The sequence below is a fragment of the Phoenix dactylifera genome, chromosome 4 (genome assembly GCF_051530095.1).
Source record: "Phoenix dactylifera cultivar Ajwa chromosome 4, Ajwa_hap1_PhDact_Kaust_v1.1, whole genome shotgun sequence".
NCBI lineage: Eukaryota > Viridiplantae > Streptophyta > Magnoliopsida > Arecales > Arecaceae > Phoenix > Phoenix dactylifera.
The window spans coordinates 32,329,270-32,344,537 of record NC_143193.1 but is presented as its reverse complement, the minus strand read 5'-3'; positions in this window follow the sequence as shown (position 1 = coordinate 32,344,537).

Genomic DNA, 15,268 nt, shown 5'->3' with positions numbered 1-15,268 from the left:
TGCTAATCATGATTCTAAACTTTGTAATCCCATTAACAATGCAATTAGAATCATCTTTTTATCACATAAAAATCAGCATGTATAAAATCAGCACCCCTGAAAAATCTGCATGCAGAATTTTTCAGCATGCATGATCAATCAATTTTCAGATCTAATATACCTTTAGATATTTAATTCTTACCTTAATCTACGAAGCCTAGGCTCTGATACCACTGTTGGGAACCCGCCCATGCCGCTGATATTTCAAAAATTTTTCAGATGGCAGCGGAATCGGCATGCACGGGTTCGACGTTCATCGCATGAACGTTGTTTCGAGACCTTTCGTAATTAGGTAAGAATTAAAACTTTTAAAACTATTAGGAAGATCAAATCTTCACCTTGCGTGGGTAGATGATCACCGCAAATCTGAATTCGTGGTTTTGGAAGAGGGTTCGCTTGAAGCCGTTCAAACGTCCGGCCTCTACGGGTATCCACACGAAGCAGGATCCGATCCAAGCTCTCTATCTCACCGGGGTGCTAGCTCCCTTGCAGAGATAGCTTTGATGGCTGATGTCCTCTCTTTCAATCAACTCTTGATTGCACTAGAGAGGAGGAAGAAGAAGGATCTTTGAAGAAGAACCAAAGCCTGACTGCAGCCCTTTTATTTTCCTTGCGCTGGAGGAAGAAAGCAAGGATGGAGGAGGGCCGCCAATCACCTTCTTTTTGATTCCTTGCTTGCGGCTGAAGATGGAGAAGGAGGAGAAGGAGGCCACGGCTGCAAGGAGAGGGAGAGCTCTTCTACCTAGGGCGCCGGCCTCATGCCTCCTTATAAAGCCATCTAGGGCTCCTACAATCTAGGAGCCCTAGACATATTGCCTAAGAGGGAAGGGGGGCGCCGGCCCCTCTCTTCATGCCGCACACAAGGAGAGGAGGAGGGGCGTGATCCCTCCTTCTTGTGATGCCCTAATCCTCTTCCAAAGAGGATTGGGTGCCTCTCTTATGGTTAAGTCCTAATCTAATTAGGATTGACCATATTGGGTTCAATCTACGCTAGTCCTAATCCAATTAGGACTTGAATGAACCATGACTCAATTGAACTCTTCAATCCTAATCCAATTAGGAGTCATGTTGATTCATTAGATTATTAATTAATTTAGACTTAAGAAATCCTAATCCAATTAGGATTTGTTTAATTTTAGTCCTAATCCAATTAGGACTCTATTTGAATCCGAAGTCCTAATCCAATTAGGATTTCTAGGAATCCTACTCCAAGTAGGAATCCAATTTTAATTCAAAGTTCCTAATCTCATTAGGATTGTAGGAATCCTATTCCAAGTAGGAATCCCAGTCCTACTCCAACTAGGATTCCCAGTCCTAATCCAATTAGGACTCTAGGAATCCTACCCGAAGTAGGATTTGTGTTTAAGTCCAATTAATTAATTCCCTTTGTTCCTTCTTCAACTTCTTATCAATCAAATTGATTTCTTGTGATTCCTAATCACGATTTCAACCATCGGATCGGTCAATACTTCTAGTGTGTGTGACCCCATAGGTTCTACTCTGACTGGTAGTGAGATATATTATGATCTCTATCACAATATCATTGAAAACTCCTTTCAATGGGTTGGAACGATTCCAACTCAACTCATTAGGGTTTATCGATCATCAAGATAATCCCTATGAGTCCCACCATCCACCAGTGACACCTAGCAGCATGTAGTGGCTACCCAGTAGAATGGAATGATGAACCTCTAGGTGCAGTTAACATGTGATACAGTCCTACTATCGTGGATCCCTACAGGACGGAGGTCATGGACAACTCGTCAAACCCCATCGTCTGTCATATGTCAAGATTTATTCGACTTGAGTTCGATGGTGGAAAACTCTTTTTCCACTTTATATTACTGCCCTGGCCAAGGTCTTAGAACTCAGTCTAACAAATCACATAGGATCACTCCTCTCCTATCAAGGTCGATAGATTCCTTATAGGTGCATACCCTACTCCTACAGTGAACCTACTACAGCCAATCTACACTGCATGGACCCATATGGCTAGAGACCATGTATGTGTGCAGTCAAACTACAATAACCTCACTGTGAGTAGCCGAAGCACCGCAGGTCAAAGGACCAGTCACACTACTGCAACATCAAGCAAGTCACTGACGAGTGGATAGACATCCAAGTGACTTCTTGTCTTGGTCACGCTCAGTACCCTTGTTCTCTAACAAGCACCTGCACTATCACTTCAGTGTCCCTACACTGTGGACTCAAGTCTCGTCCATCCAGAAGGAAAGTGATCTGTGCACTGATCGGATCGATCACCGTCCTCGTGATGATCCATTGATCAGGAGCATTTAGAAATTAATCACCAATGATACATGACTCAAATTCTCAACTCTTGAGAATATGTATCATCATCTTATTAATTCCTTGGACGATTCATAGACACATAAACAATATGAATGAAAAGATGCCTTTTATTTATTCAATAATAAATAGTCAAGTACAAAATTATGTCCCTAGAATCAACAATGTGTCAGCCAAATTGGCTTCTAGGGCATACATCTAACAGAGTTATGATATTGATCGAATTGAAATTGATAAACCAGTTGGTGTCAAAGGCAACTGTAATCAGTAGGTTTTTAATTGGGAGCTACTTGTTGGGTTTCGATCCAGTCAAGTTAATGGCACACCCTTCCGCTGATCTCACTTACCTGGCCATCTTGGTGAATCTCTTTTGATCAAATCTATGATTGACTCTAATTGACCCATGCTTGTAAGAAAATCAGTTGGACTGATTTGGGTGCACTGACTTAAATCTATTTTCTATGATACTTGACTTATGAAGTCAGTGGGAGGATTTGGATTGAGTCAGCCTTTTATTATAAAATTTCTCTAAATTATTAGGTCCATAAAATGATATGGTTAATGAAGATGACCACGTCATAACCTTCCATTAGTTGTGTGATAATGAGTCCAATGCATCTATATACATTGGAGGCGCGTGCGCGCACTGGTGCGTATCGGCTATTGGAATTGTCATACAATAATGATGAGTCAGTTGCAACTATTGGAATGGATGGTCCGGTTGGATACCGGCCAAAGTCGGGCTTGACCATCTATTAGATAGTTTGCATTGATTGCTACATGTTAATGGTCGGACCTAACCGGGACTTTCAGTAGTGTCGATATACGCTTGCTGAAGTGATTCCTGGGGCAAAATGATCACTAGAAGTTGTTTAGTTGAAACAATTTGTTATGAACCTACCTTTAGGTGTATTTGGGTTGATACCGACCAAAGTCGGGCCCAGGTGTAGCCTATTGGATTCTAGTGCCCACTAAAGAATTAAGAGTAATTCTTCGGATTAGAGGCAGAGGCTCCTGATTCGCATAAAATAGTGGAAGGATCTTTAGACTAAAATCCATGTCTTTAGATTAATTGATTCATTTACTAATAAGGCCTTGGTTTTGTCCTTTATGCAGAAATGTCTTCTTATAAGTTTCCCTTATCACTATTGGATAGTGATGAGCCGACTAGACCTTTAATTAAGAATCAGGCTAACTCGAGTGCTAATGAGAGAAATCAGTAAAGAGTTGCTGGTCAAGGTGGTTATATGATAACACCTTATAATTTCTCTGTATGTGATATTATAACTTGGGTATTGGATACCGGAAGTCCTTTTAATATCTGTAATACGTTGAAAGGACTGCAAGTCATTGAGAATTTCAGTAACAATGAGAAATTCCTAAATGTTGGAGATGGAAGAACTGTTCCAGTTCTAGCATTAGGTAATATTCAAATTATTTCAAATTCTCACATAATTGCCCTTGGTGAATGTCACTATTGTCCTAGTTTCTTGATGAATGTCATTTCCGTTGGTCATTTGGCCTTAAATGGTTATGAAATTTGTATAAAGAAAGATTATTATGATATCATTATGAATAGTGTTACAGTAATCAATGGACGATTAAACAATGGCATTTATGTATTGTCACAACTTGTTAGTGTAATGTACACTACAAGTAAACGCCCTAGATCTGATGATGTCTCTGATATCTGCCTTTGGCATTGTAGGCTAGGTCATATTAACAAGAACATGATCAACAGGTTAGCCTCACTGGATATTTTAAATATTAATGATTGTGAATCATTACCTACCTATGAGTTTTGTCTTCTTGGAAAGATGACCAAGTCGCCTTTTACTGGAAAAGGTATACGAGCCGGTGCGGTATTAGGTCTTGTACATTCGGATGTATGTGGACCTATGAGCACTAGTGCAAGAGGTGGATATGGCTATTTCATGACTTTTACCGACAACCTATCTCGGTATGGGTATGTGTTTCTAATGAAACACAAGTATGAATCATTTAAATGTTCAAATTATACTGTAATGAAGTAGAGAAACAAACTGGACAGTGTATTAAGATACTTCGATCTGATCGAGGTGGTGAATACCTCTCCAGTGATTTCTTGACATATCTGAAGGAGAATGAGATTCTCTCTCAGTGGATCCCTTTCGGAACACCGCAGCATAATGGTGTGTCTGAAAGAAGGAATCGGACTCTGTTGGATATGGTTCGATCCATGATGGGGTTTACAGTTTTGCCCTTATCATTTTGGGGTTATGCACTTGAGACTGCTTGTTATATTCTTAATAGAGTTCCCAGTAAATCTATGACTAAAACTCCATATGAGATATGGACCGATCAAAAGCCTGTACTCTCTCACCTTAAAGTTTGGGGGTCTCCAGCCTACGTCCGTCGTTTGAAAGCAGACAAACTGGAAGCTAGGTCGAAAGAATGTCTTTTTGTCGGCTACCCAAAAGAAACCAAAGGGTATTATTTCTACCAGGCTAATGAACAAAGGTTGTTGTTGCCCAAGGTGACAAGCCAAGAGGGGCGGGGGGTGAATTGGTTTCTCTTAATTTTAACTATCTTACTTATGTTAATTGATAAGTTAGTGGAATTAAAACAAAGCACAATACAAACAACAAGAAGTATAGTGGTTCGGTGCTCTCCTAAGCACCTACGTCCACTCCCCAAGCGACCCCTTGGGAATTCACTATAATCCCGCGGATTACAGTTGGATTGTTTTCCGGGCTCACAATCCAAAAACCTTTACACTTTGGTTTTCCGGGTTCACCAAAAACCTATGTTGGTTTTACGGGCTCACCAACGAACCTATGTTGGTTTTCCGGGCTCACCAACGAACCTTTACAATTGGTTTTACGGGTTCACCAATCAACCTATACCGTTGGTTTTGCGGGCTTACCAACTAACCTTTACAAGGAGTTTAATAAACAAAGTAAGAAGATTTAAGCTCCTAGATGAGCAAATATAACAATATAATCTACAAAGAAGAGTTTAGAGAATAGTTATCGCTTGATGTGACTTCTCTCTTCTTTGTCAAGGATGCTTCACTCTTCAAGGGTGGATGGAGCTCTTAATGACTCTTGAAATCTGCTCAACCACTTTCTTTTGACTCTTGAATGAAGCACTTGGATGAAGAAGATTATGGCACTTTGTCTTTCTTGTGTTCTCTTTGATATTTTGCAAAAGGATATTCTCTCTGATGAATAGTGCCACTATAAATAGTTTTCTTCATCCATTGGACAAGCCCCAATGGTTAGAATTCAAAAACTAGCCGTTACTCACTGTTGGAAGGACAAAAAGTACTTCTGCAGAACTAGCCGTTATGCTTCTGCCCGTGCTTGGGTCGACTCAACCTTTCCTTAGGTCGACCCAACTTTCACTTGGGTCGACTCAACCTTTTCTTGGGTCGACCCTCTCAGAACCACAGAAACTTGCAATTCAGCCTTCCTTCACTTGGGTCGACTCAACATTTCTTTGGGTCGACTCAAGGTTCAGTTGGGTCGACTCAACTTCCATTTGGGTCGACCCTCTCAGGGTTTCCAGAGAACCTATTCTGTCAATGTATTCTGTCACTGCCTTTGGGTCGACCCTCTCAGTGTTTGGGTCGACTCAAGCTTGGGTCGACTCAACTTCCTCTTGGGTCGACCCTCTCAGTGTTTCCAGAGAACTGTTTTCTTGAGGCTTGAGAGGCTTGATGTTTGGGTCGACTCATGCTTTCCTTGGGTCGACCCAACTGCTGTTCATCCATGCCATTTTTGCATAAGTGTGCCAGATGCTTTCTTGATGTGCCGGGGTCGACCCAATCAACCTTGGGGTCGACTCAATCCACACTTTGCTGCAACTCAAGGTTAGATTCATCCATATAAACAATGAAATGCATCTTTATCTTATTATACGAATATACTGAGAGTAACAGACTTATAAATGAAGTATCAAATTAACTTGTAACATACTCTTGATTATTGCTTGTTAATCATCAAAATAACACTATCATCCTCAATCTCCCCCTTTTTGATGATTACAAAATATAGAGTATGAGCCTATTGATACTTATCTTAAAATCAGTTTTAAAAGGGCTCAAGTTGCTGAATTTCAGCTTTTCAAATATCAGAGTGAAGTCTCCCCCTATTTCATCCAAATGTTTTCAATTTGACTTTTTGAATTGCTTCCCCTTTCATTTATATTTCATTAAAGATGAAACTTCAAAAATTTGAGATAATGCATGAGTTTCAGATTATGTATCGAGGTGTGAAAGGTATGTGCCAAATTCTGAAATTCTATATGCCAAATTCTGAAATTCAATAGAAATTTTAGATTTGATCATTTTCATTGTTACAAATTGCTCCCCCTTAAATGTATATGCTTTTCTATTATAATTTTCATTTTTTTTTTGACAACTTATTTCTCTTTCTTACACAACTTATTTGTTTTTCCTTACTTCTCCCCCTTTTTGTTATCATCAAATAGGTGCATGGGAATATACACAATAATTAACAAACATTTAAACTTCATTGATCAAAATAGGAACATTTTAGTACAATTAATGCTAAAAACAAAAACAAATACAATGTTCCTCAATCAAAGTTTAAAATACATGATCAACACAAAATACATATGAGAACTAGATACATATCCTAGGCTCTAAACAGAAATACTAATATCAGCCTAGGGAGTATCTAATGGCTGTGATCTAGTCCTCATCCTCCTAGCATAAGTGGCGAGGGAAGGTCGAGCCTGATGAGACTGAGTCTGGCGTGGAGCACGGTGAGCTGGATGACTCTGTGCCGAAATCTCTGACTCAGCTGCCTGTGGCACAGATGGTCCATGAGTCTCTCTCTCTCGCTGTAGAGCTCCTATCTGCTCTCTCAGATCACTGATCTCAGCAGACATGATATCTAGTATGCTCGTCAGCCCATCAGTGATAGTCCTCGCCTGAGCTGACATAAGCTTAGTCATCCTACTCCAGAACTCATCTGTGTCTCCTGCAGGAACAGATGACGATGGTCCAGCCTCTGAAGGTGCAGTAGGATGATCCATATGCTCCTCATCCTCAGGGATAGGGTCTCCAATATCTGGTGCATCACCTTCTGGTGCATCACCCTGAATTCCTGCTCCAGCACGAACCCACTGCCCGTTCACTTTCTCATAGCCCATGCGAATAAGTGATCGTGCAGTGTATGTATCAGTAAAAAGCAGATGCCTGGAGATCTCCCCCTCGACAGATATGTCGTGCTGTCGGAAGATCAAGGTGAGTATCATACCATAAGGCAGGGATACTCTGGAGTTGCAGATCACCTTCCTCATCTGCCTCAGTATCATGGCCGGGAGATTCAGGGGAATACCCTGAATAATATGCTCCATCACAGCTAGATCTCGCTCTGAAATGAGATCAAATCTCCCGCTCTTCGGAAATAGAATCCTACCAATGAAGTTGTGCAACAACCTCATCTCTGCAGAAAGAGAGCTCGCTATAACCTGCTCCGAGTAGTCGAAGTCTTCATTCTCAAGAATTAACTGCAGGGCTCTCAACTTGTTTTCTGGCTAATCTGGAGTTGCTCCTTCGCAGGGGAGATGAAGCAACTCACTCAAACTCTCTTCAGAAACTCGAACCCTAACTCCTCGAACTTCCGATATGAGCCCTCCCATCCCAGTTTTGAGGAAGGCATAGAACTCCCGGACTAGTCCCGGGTATATCACCACATCTAGGGAGCAGAGATACTCCCATCCTTGCCTTCGGATCCATTCCTCCAAACGGAACCCTTCTTGATCCAAGAACTCGGAATGGATCCTTCTCCCCATTATAACCGGTCTCCCCGCAAACTTTGCAAGTTGTACTGAAGGGGAGGGAGGAGGAGGTGGCTCTACACGTGTCTCACCTTGTGGAGACACTGTAGATGGCTCCGTAGCTTCTCTTTCTGCACGTTGGATCCGTGAGACTCTCCCGGATCGCTTGGCTACGGCTCTTTTGGGTCCCATTTCTTCAAGATCTTGAAGTAATCTACTGTTTGGAGATGATTGGAGGAGATTTGAGAGTGGATAATAGGGTTTTCGGAAGAGGACAAAGTGTAAACAGTGCCCTAGATAGCTCACGGGTCCCCCTTTTAACAGTGGGTCCCGACGTTGGGTCGACTCAAGAATTTTCTTGGGTCGACTCAACGTTGGGTCGACCCTATTCTGGGTTGGGTCGACCCAAGTTCAGAAATTTTTCCTTTCTCTTCCTTTTTGCTTCTAAAAATTTTTCTTGCTTCCAATCCTTACAAATTCTTTCTGGGACAATGATACATGAGTAAGGAATCTATAGATGACAAGTTTGACTCATGTTTCATGGGTTTTTAGAAATGGAAGGAATGTATCATGAGACTGCTTGCTCCCTTTTATATCTCTTCAATAAAAAGGATCACATATGCCTAATTCCCTCCTTAGCGTGCAGAATCTATCTTCACTCAAGGGTTTTGTGAATATGTCAGCTAATTGTTTTTCAGTACATATATGCTCAATACATATGTTTCCATTTTGCACATGATTCCTAATAAAATGATATCTTATTTCTATGTGTTTGGCTTTAGAATGCTGACGGATTTTTAGTGAGGTTGATGGCACTAGTATTATCACACTTAATAGGAATGTTATCTAGCTTAACTCCATAGTCCTCTAGTTGTTGCTTAAGCCATAGTACTTGAGCACAACAACTGCCAGCAGCTATATATTCAGCTTCAGCTGTCGACAGTGCCACTGAATTCTGCTTTTTGCTAAACTATGATACTAGGTTGTTTCCTAAAAATTGACATGTTCCACTAGTGCTCTTCCTATCTAATTTGCATCCAGCAAAATCAGCATCTGAGTATGCAAGCAAATCTAGACAGGAGTCTCTTGAGTACCATAATCCTATGTTCGTAGTTCCTCTTAAATATCTAAGGATTCTTTTAACAGCACTTAAATGTGACTCCTTAGGATCTGATTGGTATCTAGCACATATTCCTACACTAAACACGATGTCTGGTCTACTAGCAGTAAGGTAGAGCAAGGATCCAATTAGTCCTCTATAAAGCTTAATATCAATACTCTTTCCTTTCTCATCTTTGTCTAGCTTACTAGTAGGATTCATTGGAGTGCCTACTCCCTTATGATTTTCATTCCCAAACTTCTTTAGTATTTCCTTTGTATACTTAGTTTGATGAATGAAGATACCTTCTTTAGTTTGTTTGATTTGTAATCCTAGAAAGAAACTTAGTTCTTCCATCAAACTCATTTCGAATTCTCCGTGCATTAAATCAGCAAATTCTTTGCAAAGAGTATCGTTTGTGGCACCAAAGATTATGTCATCATATATATTTGTACCACTAATAGATTTTCGTCCTTTCTTTTGAGAAACAGTATTTTATCTACATTTCCTCTACTAAAGTCATTATTTAGTAGAAATTTGCTTAATCGATCATACCAAGCCCTAGGTGCTTGCTTCAATCCATATAATGCCTTATGTAGTGTAAACACATGATTTGGCAATTCATGATTCTCAAAACCAGGAGGTTGCTCTACATATACTTCTTCCTCTATAAAACCGTTTAAGAATGCACTTTTTATATCCATTTGATACAATTTGAAATCCATGAAACATGCAAAAGCTAGAAGTAATCTAATAGCCTCTAATCTAGCTACAGGAGCAAATGTTTCATCAAAATCTATCCCTTCTTTTTGATTGTATCCCTTAGCTACAAGTCTAGCTTTATTTCTTATAACTAACCCATTTTCATCTAATTTATTTCTAAAGATCCATTTTGTTCCAATTACAGAGTCATGCTTTGGTCTTTCAGTTAATGTCTATACATTATTTCTTTTGAATTGATTTAATTCTTCTTGCATGGCATTTATCCAATTGGTATCTTTTTCAGCTTCTTCATAAGTCTTAGGTTCTAACTGTGAAACAAAAGCAAGATAATCATTTAAATTTCTAAGAGAGGATCGAGTTCTTACCTGTTGCCCAAAGATGGTCACCCAAGAGGGGGGTGAATTGGGTGTTTTAAAACTTTTTGTCTAATTAAAAGAAAACACACAAGTGTATGTGCAAAAGTGAAACTAAGGTTGTAACCACAGTCAATCGCAAACACCAAGGTTTATAGTGGTTCGGAGCTTCCACTGCTCCTACATCCACTCCCCAAACACCTTTGGGTATTTCCACTATAATCAGCGATTACAGTCCGGTAGTTTTGCGAGTGCACTACCCAACTCGTTGTTTTACCCCGGGCTAACAACGAACCCTACAATCCCCCAATTTAACCTAGGCTTGGGACGCCTATCCCTTGTTCCAAGTCCCTTGACTGGAACAAGCACAATAATCAAATGTTTTACAAAGATTTAAAAGCTCTTAAGAAAGCAAATATAACAATGAGAAACAACAAAACCGGAAGAACCCTTTTTGCCGTTGGAAGCGTGGGTGATGGTGGTTCTTCCGATGTGGATCACGTTTGCTTGAATGCGAGCTTTGAATGCCGAGTGGGAGTGAGTAGTTGAGCACGAAATCAGATGGGAAAACTTGAATGCACTTGATTTCTCCTCTTGAAAGCACTAACTCCCTTGAACCTCTTTCTCTTTCTTCTCTCTTGAATGATCTTGTGTTTGGTTGGTGAGAAGATGTTTAAAGGCACTTAAAAGCTCCCTTTTATAGCCCTACAAGCAATAGATCCGTTAGACACAAAGATATTACCGTTTGAAATTCAAACAAACCTGCAAAAGTGTGTCAGTCGCGTCCCAGGCGCTCCGGAGATGTCTCCACTTGAACGCGAGACGTCTCGGCTGTATAAAAATTCTTTTGACGATGTTTGGAGTCGACTCGGCGCTTTACGGGGACATCTCTGAAGAAGAACAGCTTGAATGCTTGTTTTTCTGTTTTTCTGAGAGAGTCGGCTCGGCACTTTACGGGGACGTCTCGGGATGTTTGTGCTTTATGCATGGGGACGTCTCCGCGACGTCGGGGACGACTCCGTAGTTTTATCACCGAAAAACAAGTCCTCTGGAATCCCTGAGAGAGTCGACTCCGCGCTTTCTGGGGACGTCTCGGGAAGTTTGCTTTTTATGCGTGGGGACGACTCCGCGTCCTTCGGAGACGACTCGCGCGCATCCCTTGAAATCGGCCTTTCTGCCGTCTCTGAGAGAGTCGACTCCGCAGAGTCGGGAGTCGACTCCGACCCTGCGAGACGCCTCTCCAGGTGGCGGGGACATCTCCAGACGTGCCAATTCTTCCTCTTCGTGCCAGAGACGTCTCTGGGACAAACCCGAGACGTCTCGGCTGTCCCTGATCTGTTTTCTTCATCTCAAAAAATCTTCAATAAATCCTTGAAAAATATGGGAACATGCCTTGACAATTCTTAACAATATTCTTAGTTAAACACCTGAAATCCTCAAATAAATTGTTGATATAAAGGAAATTATACTCTAGTGTTTTGTATTCATCAAAATCCATTAGGGGGTCAACAATCTCCTCCTTTTTGATGATGACAAAACACTGAGTATATGCAAAATTTAAAATTTAAACATATACACAGTATTTGTTCAGATGTACAAGTATTATGTTTTGGTTAGAGCTAGATACAATGTGCATAATTCAATATAGTCAACTTTCAGTTCTATCCTTATGCATAAGTATTGATCTTAGTAGCTCTTGAGCAATTTTGGCATATCAACTGGATTTGAATCAAGTTAAAATGTAAATTAATGAAATATTGATGCTAAAGACAATTTGAAAGCTAAATACTTTTTGTCTCCCCCTTTCTTTTTCAGAAGGGCAATTGTCTTAAAGCCAATATTCTTCAATTTTATCTTTTCTAATTTTGTATTTTGCATTCCATATATTGGTTCTATTCCATATATTGGTTCTACTCCCCCTTTTTGTCATCAACAATGAAGGGGACAAATTTTCCTAAAAATGCGATGCCTATTAGAATTCAGCATTCATTTCACTCCCCCTTTGTTTTGGAATTCATTTCAGACCTTTCAAATGCAGTTATTACAGATTGTGCTCCCCCTGTTTAATGTGCATTGTTAAGTTGGCAAAATAGTAACATGATTGCACATTGTCAAGTTTGAACATTTTAAAGTATGTTATGACATTTCCATGGCACATCACAGAATTAAAAACATACACCAAGATTCAAAAGGAAGTGTATGACATTCATATATCATTGCAATCATTTGAAGTCATTACAAGGATAAAAAGAAAACCATTACAAGTATAAAAGGCCATTACAAGTATTGATTGCTAATACAAAAGAAGAAGTTTCAAATAAGCCTAGGGTTTTACAAAAAGATGAACCCTAGATGTCCACAAAATGTCCCTCACCGGCGACCACGCTCAATAGCCCTAGCAGCAGCCTCTATAAATCCATTTATTGAATCCATTAGGGTTCTAAAGTGATCTCCCTGAGATTGATTGAAGGCTGTCACTAGTGCTTCAAACTCATGAGTTGCCCTGTCAATCCTTCCTCTAAGTTGGGCAGCCACACTGCCCACATTGCCTCCAGGGCTTGCCTGTTAGGAACCCGCCCATGCCGCTGATATTTCAAAAAAATTCAGATGGCAGCGGAAGAGGCATGTGCGGGATCGACGTTCATTGCATGAACGTTGTTTCATGAACCGTTCGTAGTTAGGCAAGAATTAAAAACTTTTAAAACATTTAGAAGATCAGATCTTCACCTTGTGCGGGTAGATGATCACCGCAAACTGATGATCGTGGTTTTGGATGAAGGTTCGCTTGAAGCCGTTCAAGTGCCCGGCCTCTACGGGTATCCACACGAAGCAGAGGACCGATCAAAGCTTTCTTGTCTTTCCGGGGTGCTAGCTCCCTTGCAAAGACTTCTTTTGATGGCTGATTTCCTCTCTTTCAATCAACCCTTGATTGTGCTTGAAAGGAGGAAGAAGAAGGATGAAGAAGAGGAAGAAGAAGAATCCCCATGCAGCCTTCTTTTCTTCCTTGCGTTGGATGAAGGAAGGGAGGAAGAGGATGCCGCCAAGACACCTCTTGGCTTTTCCCTTTGCTTGCGGCTGAACCAAGAGGAGAGGAGAGGGGTGGCCACGGCTTGAAGAGGAGGAAGGGTGCTTCTAGGGCGCCGGCCCTAGTCCCTCTTTTATAAGCATGAAGGGCTCCTACAAGTTAGGAGCCCTTGACTACTTTCCAAGAGGGGGCGCCGGCCCCCTCTCTTCATGCCGCACCTAATCAAGAGGGGCTTATGCCCCTCTTACTTGGTTAACCCAATCCTCCTCTAAGGAGGATTAGGTGCCCTTCTCATGGTTTAGTCCTAATCTAATTAGGATTAACCAAATCATGAATCAATCGGGTTCAATTTATGCTAGTCCTAATCCAATTAGAGCTTGAATGAACCATGACTCAATTGAACTCTTCAATCCTAATCCAATTAGGAGTCATGTTGATTCATTAGATTAATAATTAATTTAGGACTTAAGGAATCCTAATCCAATTAGGATTTGTTCAATTTTAGTCCTAATCCAATTAGGACTCTAATTTGAATTTGAAGTCCTAATCCGATTAGGACTCTAGGAATCCTACTTCAAGTAGGAATCCAATTTTAATTCAAGACTCCTAATCTAATTAGGATTATAGGAATCCTACTCCAAGTAGGAATCCTAGTCCTACTCCAAATAGGATTTCCAGTCCAAGTAGGAATCCCAGTCCAAGTAGGAATCCCAGTCCTAATCCAATTAGGACTCTAGGAATCCTACTCCAAGTAGGACTCTTGTTTTAAGTCCAATTAATTAATTCTCTTTGTTCCTTCTTCAGCTTATTATCAATCGAATTGATTACTTGTGATTCCTAATCACGATTCAACCATCGGATCGGTCAATACTTCCAGTGTGTGTGACCCCATAGGTTCTACTCTGACTGGTAGTGAGATATATCATGATCTCTATCATAATATCATTGAAAACTCCTTGCAATGGATTGGAACGATTCCAACTCTACTCATTAGGGTTTATCGATCATCGAGATAATCCCTGTGAGTCCCACCATCCACCAGTGACACCTAGCAGCATGTAGTGGCTACCCAGTAGAATAGAATGATGAACCTCTAGGTGCAGTTATCATGTGATACAGTCCTACTATCGTGGATCCCTACAGGACGGAGGTCATGGACAACTCGTCAAACCCCATCGTCTGTCATATGTGAAGATTTATTCGACTTAAGTTCGAGAGTGGAAAACTCCTTTTCCACTGTGCATACTGCCCCGGCCGAGGTCTTACGAACTCAGTCTTATAAATCACATAGGATCTCTCCTTATCTATCAAGGTCGATAGATTCCTTATAGGTGCATACCCTACTCCTACAGTGAACTTACTGCAGCCAATCTACACTGCATGGACCCATATGGCTAGAGACCATGTATGTGTGCAGTCAAACTACAATAACCTCACTGTGAGTAGCCGAAGCACCACAGGTCAAAGGACCAGTCACACTACTGCAACATCAAGCAAGTCACTGACGAGTGGATAGACATCCAAGTGACTTCTTGTCTTGGTCACGCTCAGTACCCTTGTTCTCTAACAAGCACCTGCACTATCACTTCAGTGTCCCTACACTGTGGACTCAAGTCTCGTCCATCCAGAAGGAAAGTGATATGTGCACTGATCGGATCGATCACCGTCCTCGTGATGATCCATTGATCAGAAGCATTTAGAAATTAATCACCAATGATACATGGCTCAAATTCTCAACTCTTGAGAATATGTATCATCATCTTATTAATTTCTTGGACGATTCATAGACACATAAATAATATGAATGAAAAGATGCCTTTTATTTATTCAATAATAAATAGTCAAGTACAAAATTATGTTCCTAGAATTAATAATGTGTTAGCCAGATTGGCTTCTAGGGCATACATCTAACAATCTCCCACTTGCACTAAA